The sequence below is a fragment of the Lichenostomus cassidix genome, chromosome 2 (genome assembly GCF_008360975.1).
Source record: "Lichenostomus cassidix isolate B80296 chromosome 2, HeHo_3.0, whole genome shotgun sequence".
Taxonomy (NCBI): Eukaryota; Metazoa; Chordata; class Aves; order Passeriformes; family Meliphagidae; genus Lichenostomus; species Lichenostomus cassidix.
Genome location: NC_139482.1, coordinates 127,745,331 through 127,767,486, shown reverse-complemented (window position 1 = coordinate 127,767,486; position 22,156 = coordinate 127,745,331). Strand labels below are relative to the sequence as shown.

At 39.7% G+C, this 22,156-nt stretch overlaps 1 protein-coding gene and 1 pseudogene across 12 annotated transcripts in view; one reads left to right on the top strand and one right to left on the bottom strand.

Annotated features, from left to right (window-relative positions):
- The first annotated feature begins 8,803 nt into the window (after positions 1-8,803).
- The window catches only part of TRIQK (triple QxxK/R motif containing), a 61,103-nt gene continuing 47,750 nt past the window's right edge, over positions 8,804-22,156 (top strand). Inside the window, exons 1-3 of one of the 12 annotated variants that reach the window (XM_085053197.1) lie at positions 8,804-8,996; positions 9,798-9,899; positions 11,118-11,209. The gene's annotated coding sequence lies outside the window, so the exon portion shown is untranslated. The other 11 variants (XM_085053189.1, XM_085053190.1, XM_085053187.1 and 8 more) reach the window with 11 other exon arrangements.
- On the bottom strand, positions 18,066-20,035 carry LOC146442226 (proto-oncogene tyrosine-protein kinase receptor Ret pseudogene; annotated as a pseudogene).

Sequence of the window (22,156 nt, the reverse complement as noted above, 5' to 3'; positions counted from 1 at the left end):
ACACAAAGTTCAATATATCATTAGTACTATGTGTTAATAACAATATATTTACAAAATGCGTTGAAGCGATTCCAGTCAGATCTGTCTGCCCTTCACTTCAGTACATGTTTTATTTGAATAAAGATATTGAAAAGATGGCTCACTTAGGCTGAGCTAATCTTGAATATTCTTTTAAGGTAATTTTAGCTTATATTTAGATAGTTCTTATCATTCTGATGCAAATCTCATTTAAAAAAAATAATTTAAAATCCATGCAGCCATTTAAACAAGGCAGCATCAAGAAGAGCCTTGACATACAGCAGACAGGATAAAACATTACAGTCCAAAGCTGCATCATTTTGGCTCAGTATTGTCTCAGTTAACTGGAACAATGCTTGGCAATTATTTGTAGGATTTGAGAAATTCCAGATCTTTACTGCTCTAATCTTATTCTACCACTGCAAAACAAGGAGCAAAACAGGGATGCTCTCCAGGTATGCTGTCTACCACTATACTTTTAAGATTCAGTGCCCAAACTCTGGGTTTTATAACATTTAGACACAGGGGAGAACAACACTCACAAATCCACATCACAGTGCAGGGCAATTCAGGACCTAATTACCGAACATCTTTGGACTCATGGCCAGCCAGGAAACATGGGTTATGTCTGTACTTCAGTGGTTTGAAGTGATGACAGAAAAAGCCTCCACATTATTCTTGAATTCAGGCTGTGTAAAAATCCCATCTGTTTTTCCTCACAGGTGATGCCAGGATCTTTCTAGGAAGGATCCTTCTGTCTTGTGTCAATCATTACCAAAGGGAAAAGGTGTTGGGATGGGTGGCCTTGCCAGGAGCAGCATGCCAGACACACAGCGAGTGAGCTGGTGCCTGTGTGGCTGCAGAGCACTTGCCACCACTTGTGCTATCATCCCTCCCAACAGCGAAAAGCACCAGCAGCAAACACAGTCAAGAGGACAGTCTTGAATTTGCTCTCACTCTTCAGTGGCCTGTAGTCACAGCACATCCCATCAAATAGGCAAAGGCTGTCAAACTAAAAAACCTGCTTTCTAATTGTGAATTTGTTATTAAACTTAGGAGGGAATTTTGGTAGTCCACTGGTGTTTGTGGGAAGAAATGGTGAAGTGTGACTTTCCTAGTAACAAAACAATAAAGCACACATTGAAGATATGAAAAAATAGACTGTGAACCAAAAAAGCAGCTCTTATTGAAGACACTCTTCTAATAAGACTATTCTGGGAATGACAGTGGGCCACAGATGCTTTAAGATTTTTGCCAAAGCTCCAGCTAGGAACATAAACTCATTTTTGATAAAAAAATGAGAAGAAGGTTGGCAGATAGCAAATAACATTGAGGATGGAATTAAAAGAATGATCAGAATCTGTTGCTGGTCTGGAACCAGCAAACCATTTTTAAATGAAGCCAAACAAAGAATTACAAGTGATACTTAGAAAGGTGGAAAGCTTTATTCAGAAAACTAATGTTTTGAAACTATTATGGTCACTGCTTCCACATGATTCAGTGCAGTTTGCCAATGCCAAGCTTTGACAAAGCACATGCTTGGTTTTTGCACCTAAAATCGTGTAATAAAGTAATATCCAGTGTTAATGACATGTTTTAATTCTGAATTTGTCACTGACGGGATCAGTTTTAGAATAAATCATGCACCTCTATAATTTGTATTTTGGAAAGCATTTTGGTAAATTAGGCAGACCACAGCAGATAGCTGTAAAAACTATGTGAGAGCTGAAGGAAATGACTAGTGGTAAGAAATCTCAGCAAAACTTCCCAAATCTCAGTTTATTAAAAGGAGGGTTAGACTGTGGTCTGATTACAGTATATCAGCACTTTCACAGTGAAAAGATGCTGGAAACGTTTTTGATAGATAAAGGCAGAAGAAGAGCCAATGGCTGAAAAAGGGAATCAAACAGATTCAAATGAAATATTAGGAACAGCTTTTTTTGGCCATTTTTTTTAAATTATAAACGAGATTAATCAGAGCAAAACACTGCAGCAGAAAAATGTCTAATTCTCCATCTCTGGATTTCCACAGCTCCTTAGGAGACTGTGCAACACATTTTGTTCAGACGTGAGTCCCCATGCTCAGCAAAACTCAGCACAACAGTGAGTCAACAAGTTTTCATAGCACAGGACATACAGATCTGATCAAATGATCTAACCTTCACTTCTGATCGCAAACTATGAATCTGGGGAATACAGACACCATTTTTCAGCCATCTGTAACAAACTAAACTTTCTTTGATATACAAGTCATGAGGAGTGAGACAAACCTCTGCAGGAGCCATACTTACTTTGGTCTGTATCATGTAATCATTTAATTGAATAATTTTGTCAACCGTCCATAAAATTTATTAATTATATAAAATTTTAACATTGTCCACGTTAAACAAACATTAGGTGAGAAGAAATATTTCCAAGTAGCTTAACCACTGACTATAATATAAATGCTACTCTGATGGCAGTTACCTTAAAATAACAGAAAATCTTTTGTAAAAAGGAGATGAATGCCACATTTATCCACTCAAGATGCAAATTGATACATATGCAGAGTTTTACCATACACTAAGGTATGGAATTTCTGGCTAAATTAAAAATTTACCATCAGAAAGGAACAAAAGTAGGGTTCATCCACAAGGCACCTTGGCCAGGAGCTGGAGGGGGCTGCAGGGCAAGGATTGCCCTCACCAGCAGGACACAAATCCATAGCATCTATCATGATGGGCAGAGTGTGGGAGATAAATGAGTACACTGATCACTCCAGAGAAGGCAAAGCAAGAAAGAACATCCACAGTCCAGCAAAGACTGCTGTTTTTAACCTGCTGCCTATTTTTTTTTTCACTTGCTGTCCTTTTTTAGTTTTTGGGAAACAATTGCTCCTTATTTACACTCTGCAAGCAATTACTTTCTCATGTTATCTCTTTTCCAGGATGAAGTGTTCATCTCTTTATCTCTTTCACAGTAGCCAGATCTGATCATTCTTGTTACACTCCTCTGCAACGTTTTTAGGTTTTAGGTGTCTTTCCTGAGACAGGATGACAAGATATAATTATACATACTGTGGCATAATAAGGACTTCTGTTTTGTTCTGTCCTCTGTTCCTTTCTAAGCAATTATGATTATTCTATTTGGATTTTTTAATCTGTGCTAGGCTCTGAGCTGAAGTTTTCAGATAGCTATCTACAGTGACTTCAGGTTTTCTTTCTTGACAGGGACAGAATTACAATGAGCTTTGCCAAAGGCTGATCCTGGGCACTTGCATTTGATCACCTGTGCTTCTAAATAGCTACAAAATCACCAGCTGGTGATTTGTTTTGCCAGACTCTGCCAAACTATTCCCAAACGTGGCTCAAGGTTCCAGAAGCACCAGTCATCAACCACTAGGAATAGTAACTAACAGGTTGCTGGCACATGGACACACTGTTCTAGGGGTTTGAGGGCACGTGTCATGACCTCAGTGTCAACACACATCCTGAGCAAAACTAATATGCAAGTATATTTAGGTGACAAAAGGAAGACAGGGAGAATGTGGGCTCATTGCTCAGTGAGCTAGGGGTCCTGGTTACACAGGACATGGTAAAGTTTGAGGTACTGAAGAATACCTTTCCCTCAGTCTTTACTAGCAAAATAAGTGTCCATATTCACAGGTCCCAGAGAACAGGGAAAAACCTGGAGAAATGAAAGGCTGGAGCACTTCCCCTTCTTCTACTCCATTAGAAGCAAAGACTACATTTCAGGTCCCACCCTTGCTAGGAGAGGGTCCTAAGGACTCTGCTGTTGGATAACTGGGTGTAGGACAAAAAGGTCTCTGTTTATCCTGCTGATGTGTTCAACTCCCTATTAGCTGCTGGGATAGTACTGCAGAAAGAGTGACAGTGCATTCTTCACTTCAGGCACACATCTGCGATGGGAGAAAATTAAGTTCAAGTCTGACTTAATAGAATACTTTATTACTCATACAAACTGGAGGAGATTTCTGTGGGAAACTGAGGAGAATTGCATCAACCTAGTAATTTGGGGCACTATAATGCAATGCGCAGATTATGGGTCCCAAATTATATTGCAAATAAATCATAAAATTGTAAATAGGTTTTTGTTTCCTGGATGGCCACACTAATATTTGGAGGCAGAGCATTCCTTAGGTTAACTTTGTCATTGCAAAACCCACATTCGTTCTTTGATCCTGTAATAGATTAACTATATATGCTGATACTTAGTGGGTTAGCTTTTTAAAAATAAAATTAACCAAACTAATGTCACAGTAATTTTCAAAATATTGTATTTTCCCCAATATGAAATACATCATTGTAATTACCAAATTAAAACAGTAAATAAGAAAATCTTCTCCTGCAACAGAGTTGACAGTTGTTCATGTGTAAGAACTATATGTGTTACATGGAATAATATTTGCAAGTATTGCAGCAGAAAAAGATTTTATTATAATACTATCTATCTTCAGTTGGAATCAGGACATGCACATATAGATATGTGTTTGTCTATATATAGATATATAATTATCATTGAGGAGAGTGGGGATGTCTAAGTGCCCAAATTTGCTTCACAATAACAGAAAATCTCTATCATATAGGAAATCTGGTAATATTGTTGAATATAAATAAAGTTTTGTTCCTTTTTTATTCTTCAAGGCCTCCAAACAAATCACCCCTTATTTCTGTCTTGCAATACAGCCTGTTCCAAAGACCTTTGATGCTTCCAATTGCCTCAACAGGCTTTGGATCTGGCCCTAAAGTAGTAAAATCTTTGTGGAATGTTTATAGATAACCACTTAGTCAGTGCCAGCTTAAGGAAAGCAAAAGGAAATAAATTAAATGCATCTTCCAATGACATAAGTCTCATGAAGAATTAACTAGGATAAGCACTTACTCTAGTTGGCGCACTGTCGATCTGAACAAAGCAGACAAAAATAATAATTAAAACATAGCTTCATACTGAGATGAAACTTTCAAGAGTGTCTACTGTGTTAAGCTTATGATTTTTTCTGGTTTTGTATTTGCAAGCATAATTATTTCCCAGAGGCAACAGGAGCTAGAGCTTGTCAGTCCCCATTTCCCTCTCCGATAGGAGATTAATTTCTTTACACAGAAATCCAAAAGTTGATGCCAGAGCAATAATAATAATGTAAACAAGTCTTTTATTCTTTTAATCTGGAATGCATAATTTAATGGCATAGTTGTATAAATAATGAAAATATCACATCTACTTTAGACAATTAAGGGTAAACTGAAGGTAACATTTAATGTAGTATTGATTGACCACATCAACAAAACAACGGCAGACATCTGTATGGATGACAGCAGTTAGGAAAATGCTACCAAGTCTATCAATACAGATTAAGTAGGGCTGGGATGGAGCAGACTTGATGGCTCAGAGTCCTGGTAATGGAATATGAAGCCTTTCACCTCCAGCATGCTGACTTGAGCCAGCCTGGGTCAGTCTGTCACTGAAAGTCATTACCATCAGATAGTTCAGTGAAATGAGTTTGTCCTAATGGCAGGCTGTCTGTGTCACAAAATGCACCATCTATCATGACTGACATCATGTTGAGATTTTCAGCTGAAGGCTGGAAGGAGACAGGATGGGCTCCACAACCTTTCTACCGCTGTGGGAAGCATGGGTAAGGACAAGTCTGGGGTTGAGCTGCAGAGATTTCAGGAATGCCTGATTTTAGGAATTGTGGTGCCAACTACTAACCTAACATACAGCAAAAGGAAGGTATCTGTGCTGAAGAAATTGACACTGAAATGCAAGACTAGACATGAACTAACAGGCAGAAATAGTATGGGAGAAGAGTGATAGGAGTAAGTACAGCACACCAGAAGCACAAAGCTGCAGTAGCTATCCTGCTGTATCTCTCTTTTGGACGGATTTGAGAGAATCAGTGACACGTGGGGAAAGCAAAACAGGGTTTGTAAAAAAAATAAAATAGTGGAACCAGAATTCTTTATTAGGCAGAGGAGAGAAATGACATATAAAAGCTAAGTGAAAACAAGACAGGACAGGAATAAAGGATTTCAAAATGAAGGCATAGTGCGTACAGAGCCAGCATAGAAATGGGAGATATTGGGGAGATGCATAGTGAGAAATTACATGGATAAAGGGATGAGCTAAGGTGATTATTTCTTTCAGCAGCAGTTCTGGTTGGATATGAGAAGAGCAAGACTGTATCTGTCAAAGCCACCAGAAATTACATTGTTAGGAAGTGACAGGAGCATGAAGAGAGTTTTAGCTTTGTGGTTGTGTGGGGAATATAGTACCTTTTAGAAGTTCTGAAGCAAGGCATTAACTGAAATTTTCAAAGATAGCCTGAATAGCAGCCCAAACCAAGTAGGTGTTTTATTGGCAACATTCAGGCTACAGGTTAGGATAAGAGATGGGACAAAACTCTGACTCAGTGATGGCAAAATTCATAGTACAAAAATAATGTAGAACATTGTCTCACATCTTTGAGCTTAACTTGGTGGTTAGACATACATGAGGAGACATCAGGTTAGACAGTAGACAAGTTGTTGGACTTTAGAGAGATAGTTTCCTGAATGTTAATTTAATCTGTGTCGTCAACTTAGAACAAAGATGTTGAGCATAATTTCCCAAACTTTTACCTAAACTAACTGAACTTTAGAAGCTCAGGAACTGCTTCTCGAACCTTTGCAAAAGATAAACAAAAAAAGGAAACTTATGTTCAGTGGGCTTAACTACACTTCTCTTAAAAAAAGTTTCACAAATCATAAAATTAAAAATCACCGCAAATGGTGAGAACCAAAAGGGACAGATCCTTGTCAAATTGTCAGAACAAGCTGAAGACCTTGTGGAAGAATGAAAAACAGGAGCAAAACCTGGAAAACACAGTCACTGAAAACAATGGCTAATACATTTTCTTTAAAAAAATGCGAGATAAACCTATATAATTTAAAAATACATTTAGAGTTTTAAACTAATCTGATCCAGGGATAGGACACAAAATTGACGGGTGTGGCAAGATCAATAAAAATTCCTCTCTGATTGATATACATTTCAGTTTAATGATACCCCTGCTCCATTTACACCTCTAAGAAACAGATTAAAAATATTGTAGGACACATATACTCCACCCAGGCTGCTTCTTATCCCACAAAACACAGCAAGTTTGTCAGTAGCACTTCATCATCTAAATGTCAACTGCATTTCTGATCATCCAGTTCTGACTAGTGTGAATCCTTTCTTGCAGAAAAAAAAAAATGCAGTGGGAAACAAACAATTTTCCCATAAAACGAGGATTAAGAATGAAGACATGAAACACTGAAAGTAAAATGGCAAAAACATCTCGGTCCCTATAGAGCTCTTTTTCATGAAGTCATAATTCCTTATGGCTTCTTTACAGGTTAAGTGTCAAGGCTGCTGGGCATACACTAGTTTACTACTTGTAAGAACAACTCAGTAGTGAAATGAATATTGTGATTGGGTCAAACCACGTGAAACTGAACTAGAACCAGATGTATTTTGCTACTACAACTCACATAAGCAAACTCCTCAGCAGTGGTTCAGATAATACAAAATAATGCAGCCAAAGATACAGAATATGGTATTTCCCCATGGGATTTTTTTGGTTGCGATTCCACATTCAAAAACTACTTGTAATGTCTATTTGAATGTGATTGCTGTTTTTTATATAATACTATATTCAAATATCCATGAGCATAATCATGACTTGTGTTTAACTGAATCATATTAAAACAATCAAGGGATCAAAATGAAGTATTAAAGTATTTCACATGCACATGGCTCCTGCCCTACCATTAGAAGTATGAATGAAACAAAATTATTATTGAAAATTCTGAACACAGAAGTTAGAAAAATCAGAGGAGGTGCCCACAGTGGTTGTGGCAACTCCAGTCCCAGAGGTGCACAAGATTACTTGGTAAGAAAACACAAGGTTTTCCGTCCAGCAGCCTGCCATGTTCAAAGCAGCTAAATACCCTTAGTGTGAGGTTTCTTGGCAAAATAAAAGGGTACAAAAAAAGTACTTTGTCTCATCATTTGGAATCAGGACAGGCTATCCAGCTGAGAAAGCTGTATCATTTGAAGCATCTATTAAGCTTGCTCTAGAAATGACTGCAGAAAACTGTGCTTTGGTATGAATGCTAAACACAAATTCTGATTAATCAACTTTTCTGTAGGCTTGTTCTCTACTCGATATGCATGTCATCTAGAAAGATGGCAAAGTTCAGATGGGTATGGCTTTCACTTCCAAAGGTGCAGAGGTAAACAAATGGAAATATTTCTTTCTTTGTGTATCTTTCCTCACAGGGGAGTGTTACACTTGGTTATCAAGTGCCATTTTGCGAGAGCCAAGGCATGCACTTAAAATACTAATCAGTAAGCAGTTCTTAGAGTCAGTGGCTTGCGTCTTGCACAGAAGTAAAGGAATGATCTGTTTCAGAAGGCCCAGCATCATCTCTAAGTAGCCAAAAAATTACCTGTTAGAGCTCATAATTTGCCACGTATTTTGTTTTTAGGACTTTGAATGTAAGTTCCCACCGAAATGGGCTTGTGATGAGGATGATGGGGTGCTGCAAGTAGATGAAGTTTGCGGTCCCTTCCAACCCAAACCATTCTGTGATTCTACGATGTGTAGGCGGCTAATTGCTTTTTCCTCTGCAAGTCTGAAGCAACATTTCTGACCCAGGCAGGAAACACAGTGGCAAAAAGTGAGAGGAGGATGTGAGGGGGGGACCCTTAAACACTCCGCAGCTGAGCTTTCAGCCACGCCCAAACCATCTTCCCTGGAAAACCCTGCGAGACACCCGAGGGCCACAAGCCGCCAGGAGCCTCCCCGTTACCGCCAGTGCCGCGAGGCCGGGGCGGCGCAGGCGGGACCGGGAGGCGGGGACCGCTCGGGCAGGAGCTGGCGGGAGCCCCGCTGGCACAGGAAGTCGCCCCGCGGAGAGAGCAGGGAGGAGGCGGAGCTGTGCCGCTGGACCAAGGTACGGCGCCGCGTCCCGGGGTGGGCGAGAGGCCGCGGCCGGCGGGGCGAGCGGCGCTGCCCCAACCCTTCGCGCGGCGCGGCGCGGCGCCGCCATTGGCCCGCGGGCAGCCAGGACTCGGCCGGGAGCGCGCGGCCGGCCCGCTGCGGGCTCGCCCTGCCATTGGCCGGCGGGAAGCGCTCGTCCCCGCCATTGGCCGGAGCGCGCTGTCAATCGGGGCGGCCCCGCCCCCGGAGCGCGGGCTGGGGGGCTGCGGCGGGAGGGGGTCGGCGGTGCTGCCGCCATTTTGGGCGTGGGCGGGAAAAGCTGCTGTCCCGTGGTCCGGCTCGGGCTTGGCCCACGGCTCGTCGCACCGAGAGCCCGCGACTGCCGCGAAGCCAGCCCTTCTCCGTGCCCGTAGAAGTACGACCCTCGCTAGACTGCCAAATTGGAGGGATAGAAAACCCCTCACCAAGGTCTCGGCGGGGCCGTGTTCGAGGCCTGGCCCAGGCACGCCAGCGGGGCCGAACCGGCCGAAGCCTGCGATGCCTTCATGCGGGGATATCTCTCGATTTTCCTTTGTGAGCACGGCTGCTCACATGCTGCTGGCGAGTGCGGTGTGGTTGGGTGTGAGTGTGAAACCCCGTCTGGTGTGGGGTGTTAGGGTGTCTGGAGCTGGACAATCCGCTGCTCTGTGCGTGCTGACCCCCCACACAGTGAGACCCGGCCGTGTGGTGCTGCTGGATGTGTTTGGCCGGCTGCGGGTGTGCAGTAAATCTGATCCAACCCGGAGTTGTTGAGCTGGCTATGTTTGCTTTCCAGGCGTGATGTGTTCCGGGTACATTGGACTCCTTTGTGTTTGCTGCAGAGAGCCCTGGTCATACCACTGCTCAGAAAATCCTGGACAGAAATAAGTGAGAATATGTGAGCTGCAAAACTTCTAAATGTGAAGTGTTGGCAGGGGATTCTCTGCCACTCTGTTCATGTGGCTCGCAAGCTGCTCCACCTTCCATCAGCCCACAAAGTTGTAAGGACAGATCACAGTAGTGCCAGAAAGCCCCTTTGAAAGAACTTATGGTGTAACTGTGCTATATATACAGCACACACCTTCACACTTAGTAATTCAATTACATGTCACAGGTTTTGAATTTTTTCCTTTTGGGGCCCAGGCTCATTCCTAAAGAGCTAATCAGAATGGAAGGGTACCTGCAACATTGGGTTTTGATCTAGCTTTTGCTACTGATACATGGCTTCTATGGAAAGCTATATAAAGTGATGTTGAAGAGATCCACAAAATGCTGGAAATACAGTGAAATATGTAGGGAAAATGGAACCGTTTCTTAAATGCTGCTGTTTGGCATGTCATCCTTGGCCGAATCACTTTTTGGTACAAAAGGGGCTGGAGACAAACTTCGTTGTTCAGAAAATAGCTTAAAGAAAAATCTGGCTGATTGTTTTTTGGCATGATTGTCTTTAATCATTAATTAATACAATTTACTCTCTTAAGACTTCTGTCTTCATGGAAGTTAAGACATAAGTCTACTTCAGGTCAGTACTGTAAATGTGAGCACAGAGAAGACAAAGTGTTGATTTTGAAATAAATTAATCAGACCAATACAAATGTCACTTTTTTCTTTTTTGCTGGAAAAAGGGTGTTGCTCACTTTTTTGTAATTTTTTCAGCATGTAAATATCTTCTGTAATTTATTTTCTACTTTGTAATTCTATAACTTATGTATACTCTTCCAGCTAAACCTGGTTGAGTAAGAGCAGATGAGCATAAGTAGGTGACCTCAAGAGGCCCTTTTCGGTATCAACAACCCTGTGAATTTGATTTTATGTAGTCAAGAGGAGATTACAACAATGTTCTACAACTCACTTGTTACCATGCTTAAAATAGTATTTTGTAACTGCAAAAACAATGTAGACAGTACTCAGTTACTTTTTCAATGCATATATGGGAGCTCTTCAGACATCTAAGTTTTGAAAGATCATTTCAAGTCAGATTACTAAAGCAGAGATGCCTGTTAACAGCGGTAAAATTCCTTACATAATTGCCTTTAAGTCTTGCATGGAGTTATATACAAAGACATATATGTGTTTCTATTAAGTCATACAACCAGGACTGTGTCTTCCATTTCAGATACAAGCAACTGAGTTCCAGTGCTGAATTACTGCTTCACATTGAACTACCACAATTTTTTGTACATCTTTCCTTAAGAACATTAGCGAAAGGTAATATGCAAGGAGATACACACTTTCTTCATAAAATGGGGAGTAAAGGTAGTACCTTTGTTACTGCTTTTTGTTTGGTTGTCTCTGTTTTTTTATCCATTCATTTGAACTATGCAGAGTAAGTTTATATTTGTTGAAAGATGCCACATTCACTTCTGCCAGTTCTGTGATTTCATAGCTCGTGCTGTTACATTCTGCAGCCTCTTCACATAAGGAAGCTAGTTTGTGTGTCAGTTTGAAAATCTTCTAGATTACTATTGGTTGAAAATACAGAATGAAGTCTAGTCATGTAAGCTAATATATTAACATGTGGTGCTGCCCAGGGTATCTTTAGGATCTACTTAATTCAAATATTTCAGCCAAATCCCTGCAGTCCAGTCAAAAGGCCAACTGAAGCTCAGTGTACCTTATGGCAGTAGCTCCAAGAAACATCCAGTTTTAGTAGACGCTACATAGAAAACAAGACAAGGGTTTTCTTTGGGTTATTTTTTTGTAGTGCAGTGAAGATACCATGCTTGCATTTTTCTTTGAAATTGGTTTCTTGAGATCATGAATTAGTTTTGGTTAGATACTTCTAAATAACTTCCAAAATTAATCAATACCATCAAGATTAGTTACAGTTAATTGCAGTTAGAATTTTAGAGTTTCTGTGAGATTTTTACCAGAATTAGGAAGTTTTGGGGTTCTTTTTGTTTTTTTGGTTTTTTTGGGGATGTTCCGTATTAATCTAGATTTTTCAGTAGGCAAGGCTAGCTGTGAATTATAGGAGAGGATAGGAGTGGGCTAATGTTACAAAATTGGGTTGCCTGTTAACCTAAATCATTTTATTATCATCACGGGAAGCCAAGTTAGTCTCTTCTTAGGAAGAGTAAGTGAATTATTATATTTACGTGTTACGAGATATGTAAAGAGAATGCAAGGTTGTAAGGTGTAGACAAAGAAGCCAGTGATTTCCATTTGCAGTAGAAGTCTCCCTTAATCCTCTGACTCTCATACAATACTACTGTTGTAACGCAGCTACTCCTGGGAAACAGGAGTGTAAAAGTCAATGTTTTCTGATACAAACTTTGCCTTAAATTTTTCTGCTCTTGTGGATTTTTTTCATTTGCTTGCAGGTTTACTTTTGCTTGAGTAAAAAATGTGAAGAGATTTATGGAATAAATACTAGTTGATAATTTTTCAAAATAAAAAATGAAGTGCTTTTCAGTGAATGGCTATCCTCATTCCAAGTGAAGTCTGCAATGATTAAATTTTAAAATGATCCATGGTTTAAATTAATATAAAAACTTTTTGGGAGATTATTACGAAGATTAACATTTTTAATGTTTTAATACTCCCATAGTTTATCAATCACAGGCTCAGTGAAACTGCTTTTAGTTACCAAACCTAATGATCCCATATATCATTGCAGTATTATGTACAATGTAAACCTTGTGGCGTAGTTGGTAGAGGGTATGAAGAAACATGGTGTATCTTACAGCTCTTTAATAATCACATTTATTCTTGAAGTATTTTTTGACACACAAACAGGTAACAATTCCTTTTCTTTTTGAAAAAAAGAAGGGAAGAGAGTTCCAGAAAAACTCTGTTTGCTGTGGAGGAAGGTGCTCTTGTTTCATGTAATGACAAACATAGATGGTCACTGGTATGGCTACAGAAGAGTAAAAAGTTCTTGCCTGCATGTTTCCAAGTAGAACTTGCATTGTTGCTGCTTTAATATTCCAGAATTATCTGCAACATCTTAGGATTCCTGATACATTTTTATTCTTTAGAATTATGTTTGAAGGTCATGGGAAAATGTCATGGAATCCCAGGTGCTTTTATATCACTAGCTGCACATAGATACCCCTGTGATTCAGTGGACTGAGAAAATAGTTGAGGCATTCCTGACACAGACAGTGCTAATTCCTTTGTTTCTCATGTTTTGCATTTTTTAGCTGCAGGGCTAAAAATCAGCATTAGTGATTTTTTAAGTTTGATTCTGCCTCTCTAAACACAAGCTGCGATGATACAGTGGAGCTTTGCCCAATATAGGTTGTTGTGTCCTGAGATTTTTTTTAGTTTTAAATATGATCATTCATACATCATCAAAATATTGTTTGTTCATGTGCAGTGATTGTTCTTGTCGTTATCCTTCACTCAGTATGTTTTACAATCAAAAATGAGGCAGAATTGAGAAGAAAGGCTGATGAATTAGTCAATGTAAACCCAGTAATGTTTGTAAAGAGGGATGGGAGATAGGAGACGAAGGGTGCAGTAGAAATCCAGGACTAGATGTTGAGCTGGTAAGGTGAATAAATGGGGAAAGACTGTTCTGAAAGCAGAAACTTACGGTGGAAGAGTCACTTAGCACAACAAGCACAAGTGTGAGAGGGGAAAAGAGCAAACGCTGGCAGGTTAGTGCTGGGAGTAGTAGTGGGAAGGTGAAATCCAGAGGGCAAGCTGAAGACACCATTTTCTACCCAAGTTTGTCAACTATTAATGCTGTTGTTTTTAGTCTTAGGTAAGACAAAGAAATAAATATGGCGTTGCATTGTCTGTAGTTGGTTGCCTCTAGCCAGAAACCTAAATTAAACCTCATGTATATCTACTGAAATAAATAGTGGAACAAAATAATAACCTTTTATGTCATGAGCTGTTTTTTATATTGGGGAAACAGATTGGGTTGAAAATGTAGTAGATTCCGAAGTCTCAATTGTTTTCTCTCTGGCTGTGCTGTGTGGTATAAATGAAGAAAAGGTTAAGTTTACCCATGATAATTCCCTCTCACATTTACATTATCAATCAGCCTTTGTAGCTTTTTGTGCTTTTATCTATTGTGTTTTCATTGTAATCTTTACATATGAAGTTCTCAATTCTACAAACTCTTACGCTGAAATTTATTCACAAATGGCTCTGACAGATGTACTCTGGAAGCCTTAAATGCTGTGGTTTAAGATGCTGCCAGCTGGTTGCGTCTCCCCCCGCAGATTGCAGTCTGTACAGAAGGCAGTACCTGCACCTCAATTCACTTCCCTCATCTGAACTCACGCTTCTTTTAGGGTGCCTTGTGCTGATGCAGAGGCTGGGAATTGGGTCCTGAGTGCAGAACATATCCCCTTTTGTTGTCCCTTTCTACAGCCTGCTAAGCCCTGGCAGGAGATTAAGCACCTGGGTCAGCAACACCTTAAATCCTCTGAGACACCCTGAGCTTGTCGATGAGACTCCCCTGTAGTTTTAAGTTGAATATGTTTAAAACTTGCTTTTTTTAATTACCTATATTTTCAATTTGCCACTGTACCAAGTCAGTGTGGAGGACATTTCCTTACTTGGCTTTACCATATGACGCTCTCTACTTAAACTCTGACCCCATGGTTTTGTCTACTTGTAAAAGTGATCATGCCTAAAAGCTTACATTAAAAAGCCTATGTCTTTCTTTCACGCATATGTATGCCATCGAAATTGTACAGTAGGCAGTGTGTTGCTCTCATTGTATGTGGAGCTGATTACACTGCCTCCAGTTAAGATTGCATCACTTACTTTACTGCTAGACCAGTTTTGTATTAGGCTCTTGCCAAAAGGAAATGGTTAACCTGAAGTAGTATATTACTTGTTTTTGCGTCTTGGCTGTCAAACTGAAAGCACACTGTTTATATAGCTAACATTTAAATTTGGTTAGATCTTTGATTTACTGTTACTCAACTAAGATTAATTTTAAAATTAGGACTGTACAGTAACAATAAAATTGATAAAGAGTTGGTGAGCTGCCAGTACTCAGAAGTGAGTAATCTGAGTGGCTGGAGGCCACTGTCAATGGTTGAGAGCTTGTGGGGACTTCCTGCAGCATTTGCATCAGGTATGACTTTGCCACTTTGGTCAATTGTCTGTGTGTAAACGTAAAGCAGTAGTGGCAAATGATGAATAGTTAAGTGATTGCTGGATTGGTGAAGACAAGAAGTTCAAAGCATGGCTGAGATCATGATGACATGAGTCTGTTAGAATGCAGTTTGTGTGCATGTGTCGAGGAACAAGGAATGCCGGATGTGTGTGCAGAATGGAAAATTTTTATCTTGTTTTAAAGCTGTGGCTGGGGGAAGACTTGGAGGTTTGTGAGGAAGGTGTTTAAGACAAAAGCGCGGGGAAGTGGCAAGAAGGGTGGATGCTGCCTAGGAGAAGAGAGGTAGGAGTGTGGTTTAAATAAAAAGACTGGTGCTGGAATGTTGCATCTAGTTTTATTTCTATGGAAAACGTGTCCTGAAAAGTTTGAAAGCATAAAGGTCCTGAAAGATACAGATTTGGTTCTGTTAGTAGAACTGCTCTTTTTAGGTGGGTTTGAGATTGGGTTCAAGCTTGCCGTGGTGATTCTGACCACACATTTGCCTTACCTCAGCAACCTCTGTTAGCTCTCCCTCCCATCTGGTTGCTTCAGAGGCCCTCCTGCATACATACTGTTGAGTGTCCCAGGCAAGGCTATGCTGACTCTGTGTGAATTTGTCATTTCTTCTCTTTGCAGAGGACATGAAGCCATTGTTTCTATTTTGTTGTATATATATGCAGCATAGAAAGCTTTCTAGAATATATTTTTTTTTACAAATTTGAGTATTATTTTAATAGAACAGCTAAGAATTGCAGCAGCTAATAGTGTACTGAAATCATAAAATGGTCAAAGCAAGGGTGGATGTTGCTTTCCTTGGAATTTTTTGACATGGTATTTAATTTATGAATGAATCTTTCTGTAATTTGGAGTGAAAAGGTTAATAAAGCATTCTTAGATTGCTGCTTACTTTTTTATTGTGAAAGATTATAGAATTTGAAAGCCTGGGTTATTTTGGTATCCTTCTATGTATACAAAGCCAGAGACCAACAGGCTAAATAGGAAGGGTATTCTGGAAAAAATATTATGAGACAAAACCTATTGAAAGGAACTTGAAACTATTTTCATTTTAAGTACACCAGTGGGGTTAAATAATGTTAATAAACTCTGTTAGAGTAACAGATCATGATAATTTAAAGGTAAAGTTCCCAGTACACTTGCTAATATCTTTTATGGCTTCATTAAAATACATCTGAAATAATTTACAAAGCAATGCTTCTGAGTGAATTCTTCCAGTTCTGCATGAGAAGAGTGCCTGTTTGTCTTCACGCATGTTTATATAGTCCCGTGGAAATTATGATGTACATGTGGGTGCTGTACTAAAACATAGCCATATATGCAGAGTAAGGAATTCAAAGCACTTGTATTCTGTCATTTATTGCACACAAGTAATGTATATTGTATAGGCTTGGTTCAGTTCTGTGTCCTGACCATAGAAGGACACTCTAGAATATGTACTGTACCTTGAGGGGACCTTGAAGGGGAGGGAATAATGTGTGTAGCAAAAAGCTCAGGGCAGTGACTCTCTGACCATACTTGCCTCTCTTCTGGTTTTGAGCTTTCAGACTTAAGCACTGTCATTGCTGGAAATAGTGAAGAGCTGTAAAGGTGTTTCCCCTGTACTATCCTGTTACACATTTTTACTTACCTCATTAAAATAAATATATAGGTCAATGTGGAAACAGTAGAAGATCTGCATCTGGATGCAGTCCTGTGCCATGTGTTCTAGGAAGACCCTGCTTGAGCAGGGAGGTTGGACCAGATGACCCACTGTGGTCCCTTGCACCTGACCAATTCTGGGACAGCTGTAAAGCTGAGTGCATGGAATAAAGTCTTTTAAAGGTAAAAGTGGAAGCAATTTGCTAAAGTAATTTTCAGGGTTGACCCAGCTCTCCTTAATCTTTTAAGCTTAGTTAAGAGCTGTACAGCTCTTGGTACAGTAGTGGCCAGACTGGGCAATTGTAGCAGGAAGAGAACAGACCTGCAGTTTCTTATGATGTTGGTGTGTTTTTGAGAAAACCAATCTGAGCTCATTTTACTGTATGGTGTTGAAGGTTTTTTGTTGGTGTATGTAATCTACAAGGCTAGATTTCAGGCAGTGCATCTACCTTCTCCTAATAAAACTTCTCTGTCTCCTAAAGCAGCCACCCATCAAAATGTGTTAAATTTTGTATTTCAATAGTATTTTTATAGTAAATAAAATTTCACTTGTACTGAATGACTCAAAGCATCCAAGGGAATGCTTTTTTTTAATGTATTTTTCTTGGTTAGTGTCATCCTTTCTTTTGGCATTCGTCCGGACAATGAACCCTGAAGCAAAATCTTTTCCTTATGACACCTACACGCTATTCAGGAGCAGAGGAAATAGATGGGGATGCAGTCTGCTCCCACCCCGTTCCCATTAGTGGGAAGAGCCATGAAAAGAGCCCAAACAGACATTTGCACAAATGGTTGCATCCAAAACCTTCAGATGTGTTCACATAACATTCTGCTATTTCAACTGATACTTTTCTGCTGGTTTATGATTTTTCATTTTGCTGCCTTTCTTCCCAGCTGCTCTCTGCACTTTTCTCTGCCTTAAAATGGGGCAAGGAAACAATTTACCAGATTTTCTGATGGTTATCAAAGCCTGCTTTTTCATTTGATGCATATAAAGGTTTTAGTCTGATTTTGATCCATTCCTTTAATTCAAACTTTGTTAAAGGTTCAGATTGTAGATAGATATCAGTGATCTTATATTCCTCTTTTTGCCCAAATACAACATAAAGCTCCCAAAGAGATGGTATCATGTAAGCTATTACTTTATTCTTTATCTTAAAAATCATTCACTTTAATGGGATCTCTAGGTAGTTTTCAGGAGAGCCAAGTCTTGAGCAATTTAGATAAGATCTGCGGAGAGTGTGCTTGGCCTATTGTTTTGAACTACTTTGGAAACTACTGAGCTGATGTTATTTAAGCCACATTAAACTTTTCACCCAATTATGGACTTGTGGGAGATGGCTGTTAGGTCCACCCAAACGCCTGCTGTGAGAGGTAGTGATTCCATAGCAGAACTCCAAATGACCATACATCACTTTGTGTTGTATAAATATGGTCAAATAGGGACTCTATGGCCATCCATTTCACAGGGATTCGACCCTTGCTCCTCTTTACGTATGAATCTTCGCCATATACATCATGCTAGAGGCCAAAATCAGAAATCTTCATTTTGTGCCCTTCTGCTATCAACACATTCCTGGCTGCTAAATCCCGATGCACAAGCTTCATCTCTGCAAGGTACTGCATCCCTTGGCATATCTGCCATGCAAATGATATCAGGTCTCCCATTGTTAAGGCTCTCTCATTGGGGTTATCCAAATAACTGGAATCACTGCCCATGTAGCTCGGGCCTACTTTTCAACTTTCCCTGAGGAAACTGCACAAGGAACCATATTTGGCGTATTCCACAATTAAATACAGTGGGCTATCTTGACTGTAGGCTCTGTAAAGTTTGATGACATGAAGAAGGTTGACTTGTTTCAAAAGACTGAACTCTGACAGGAGACCTCACAGCTTGTTGTGGGTCTGTGAGGATGCCATGCACAAAAAACTCACGACACACTCAGAATTGCAAAGCGAATTAATTTTATTAGTTGTGTTAGCGATAAATTCATACTGACCCCTGGATTTTGAAGAAGCTGTCAAGCAGGAGAAGGAGATGGAGCATGGCTTCTGAGCTGGAGGGGTAGGAAGGCAGAGCACCCACAGGGTGTCCCCTGGATCAAAACAGTGTGCATCATGGTGTCCGTCCCCTCCACGCAAGGACCACACCTTATATCTTGTCCTCAGGAGTGGCCAGTTTCAACATCACCTCACACAGGGCCAAAGCATGAGATGAGGTCGTAACAGCCCATGATAACACCTCCATGCCAACAACAGCTTATGTATTGTTCCCCTCTAGCAGGATGGATCCTACTAGGTGACCAATACATAGTTGCACTCCTGAAGGTTAAAATCCTATGAACTAGCAATAAGATCTTGTACGGTATGTTGTGGAAGAGGTGCACAACAGGGGACCAATTATGGCAGGGCCTTAGACACGTCTTTGGTCCTTGACAGACAGCTCAGTCTGGGGAGTATTTTCTTTTAACGTTTTCACTGCCACGGTGGTATGGCCAGCCCTTCCCTTGAGTTGGAGTGCTGTTGCCTTGATGACCTTTCTGAATTCTCCAAGAACTAGGTTCTTCCGAGGGAATTCCCACTTTGGATCTTCTGGTATTTTAAAGGTAAAACTGATAATAGCCCAGCTTGAAAACAAAAGAAGGGGGTGTCGGGGCCTAATGACAGATTATGAACAGGGGGCAGAGGTTCACCACAGGTCACCATGTGAAATGAGTTTCATCACGGTGTGTGCGAATTGATATTGTTGATGTTGGTGTTTTTAAAGGGTTGTTGCTTTATTATTTTTTCAGATTTCCAAAATAACCTCAGTTTTGGGATACGGTTTGTGTTTTCATGGAATAAACAAAGAAGGGGAGATGTGGGAGATGGCTGTTAGGTCTGCCCAAATGCCTGCTGTGAGAGGCAGTGATTGGTCAGCAAGACTCTTTATACTTCATGTTAATTTTGCCTGGTGACTAGAATAGATGGTTGGTTTTTAGCTGAGTTGCTTTCCAGAATGCCTAATAGAGCATGTGAAACAAAAAAAAAAGCATAAAACTATTTTTCTTCATTTATAGATCAGCCTATTTAATACTTACTGAGCTGCGGTATCTTAAAAGAGAGGAAAAAATGTGCATTTGTTCTGAATGCTGGATAGAAAGATTACCCTGTAAGTCCTTTTGAACACCAGGTTTAGTAATGGAAGTAATAATTAAGTTTTGCTGAAATGTTACAATTAAGTTTACATGGACTGAAGTATTATTTGCTGCTGTCATTTGTAGTGTGCTTTCAACTTTTGCAAGCTTGCTCAGGGTAAGAAGTGAAGCAGTCATTAGGCCGTAAACATGATGACCAGTTTTAGCAGTTTCTATGACTTGAAGTCATGTGATGGGACACTGTATTACGCTACAGTGAAATATGTTACAGAAGGGCACATTTGTTTGTCTCCCAGCTTTGTGCCTATGTGGCTTATTTGTGGCTGTTTTCTCTTCTGGTTTTCTGTTAATTTTATTTGCTGAGAGTTGGGTTTCTGCTTGAATGATAGACAAATTAAAGGAAAATGTATGTCAATGTTAGAATTAATGGAGAAAAATTAATCTGAGACCTAGCCTTGCATACTTTAAAAAGGGGTTTTTTTAATAAACAGTGTGAGACAGAGAAGAAAGAAGAATTTCCAGCAGTTTCAAACTGTCTTGTTTTGATATATCACTTCAAAAAAACCATTTCAGTTTTTAAATAATTCACTCAGAAATCTTGTAATTTTGGTAGTCTAAGATAAGGCAAGTAAAAAGACAGGCACCGTAGAAACAAAAGTATGATCAATATGAAATTACTACCTGTTCCAGTTTTTGTGTGTGGGTGCACAACTTTAGAAGTTACAAGATTTATTCTCACTGAAGGTCATTATCCCATTTTGCAATATTGAAATTTGTGAAACACTGTCCTCTGGATGGTTGAGAACTGTAGTTTAAGATGGATAAACTAAAGGGAAGGATAATCCCTAAGTATTTCTTCTCACTTGAGGAAGAAATCAGAATTTCATTTCCATCAAAAATTAGCCTAAACTTAAAAATTTACAAATGAGAAATTAACAAATGTATATAATTAAAGCATTCAGGCTTACAGTAGCAAGCTATGGCTTGTGGCAATGCCAGGAAAGAAGTAACATTTAGGAAAAACAGAATTTTTGTTAGTTCCCAGAACTAAAGACGGGAGAATAGAGGGCTTAATTTCTCATTTAAAGAAGGGAAAGAAATCACTCTTTCCCGTGTTGTAACACCTAGGGGGGCAAAACAGAGCCTCTGAGGTTTTAGAGTAAGACTTCAGTAAAACCACACGGGACTCTATTAAATTCACGAATGCAAACTTCATAACATATTAGAAGTGAAGTGCTTAGGCAGACTTAGCTGATTTTGAAATTTAAGGTTTGTGACCTTTAGCTTTATACCTGTTATTTAAGTTATTCCCTACTTCATCAAAGGAAATGAGTGCTGAAGGGGAGTTTAGTGGGGATCAAAGAGGGAGTAAAATTGCCTGGATTTAAGTGAACTGCAGAAGTGTTCACTGCTGACACTCTGTCAAAAGATAGAGCAAATAATTGTTTCTTCTTGTTGCTCTTGACTCAATGAACTTTTAACTCTTGAGGCAGAGAGCACGTGCTTCTCTCTGTTTTATGTGGTGATGTCCTCACTGCTGCTCCTCATGCCACAGAGGTGTCTGTACAGCAACTGCAGGTGTCCCCATGAGAAGAGTATCCATCCTTGATGGAATTGCCTCTGGGCATTGCGGTGGTCTGGATGTCTGTTCTCTTTATAGTCTTTTTAGCTTGGGTTTCTACCATGGTCCCATGTCCTTCCCACTTCACCCTAAAAATGTTTAGACAGATTATTATTTTGAAGAACGTTACTCTGAAATATTGCATATGGTGTCATTTTTTGTGTCGTTTCCCCTTTAGCAGAGATTACTCTTTCTTCTGGAAAGTACTACACTTTGAACTGTCTGGCAAGGCAGAAATTAACCACATGTATGCTTTTTTCCTTCATGAACTATTGCAAGGATATTTTCTTGATGCATCAGTGCCATCAAAGATTCATAAAAATGGGGCAAAAAATTCCTCTTTGAACATTTTGAATTTTAAATTTGTTCAGATGAAGATCTGTCTTCATATTAAATTGAATATATGTTTCACACGTGCTATAGCTCTGCTCATCTCTGAAGTGAGTAGGGAGTCTTGTTCTGAAGACATAACATCCTAATAATGAACATTAAATGCAAGGTGCATAGAATCACTACAGCTAGGAATATTCTGCAAAATGTCATACTTTTTTATAACAAGTATAACACCAATTACTAAACAGATCTCTTCTGAGTATGTAGTGTTTTTATAAGTGAGTTTTGGCCTACTAGGTTTTCATTCTTCCTGCAGAAACAGAGACAAACTGTACTCTATCGGG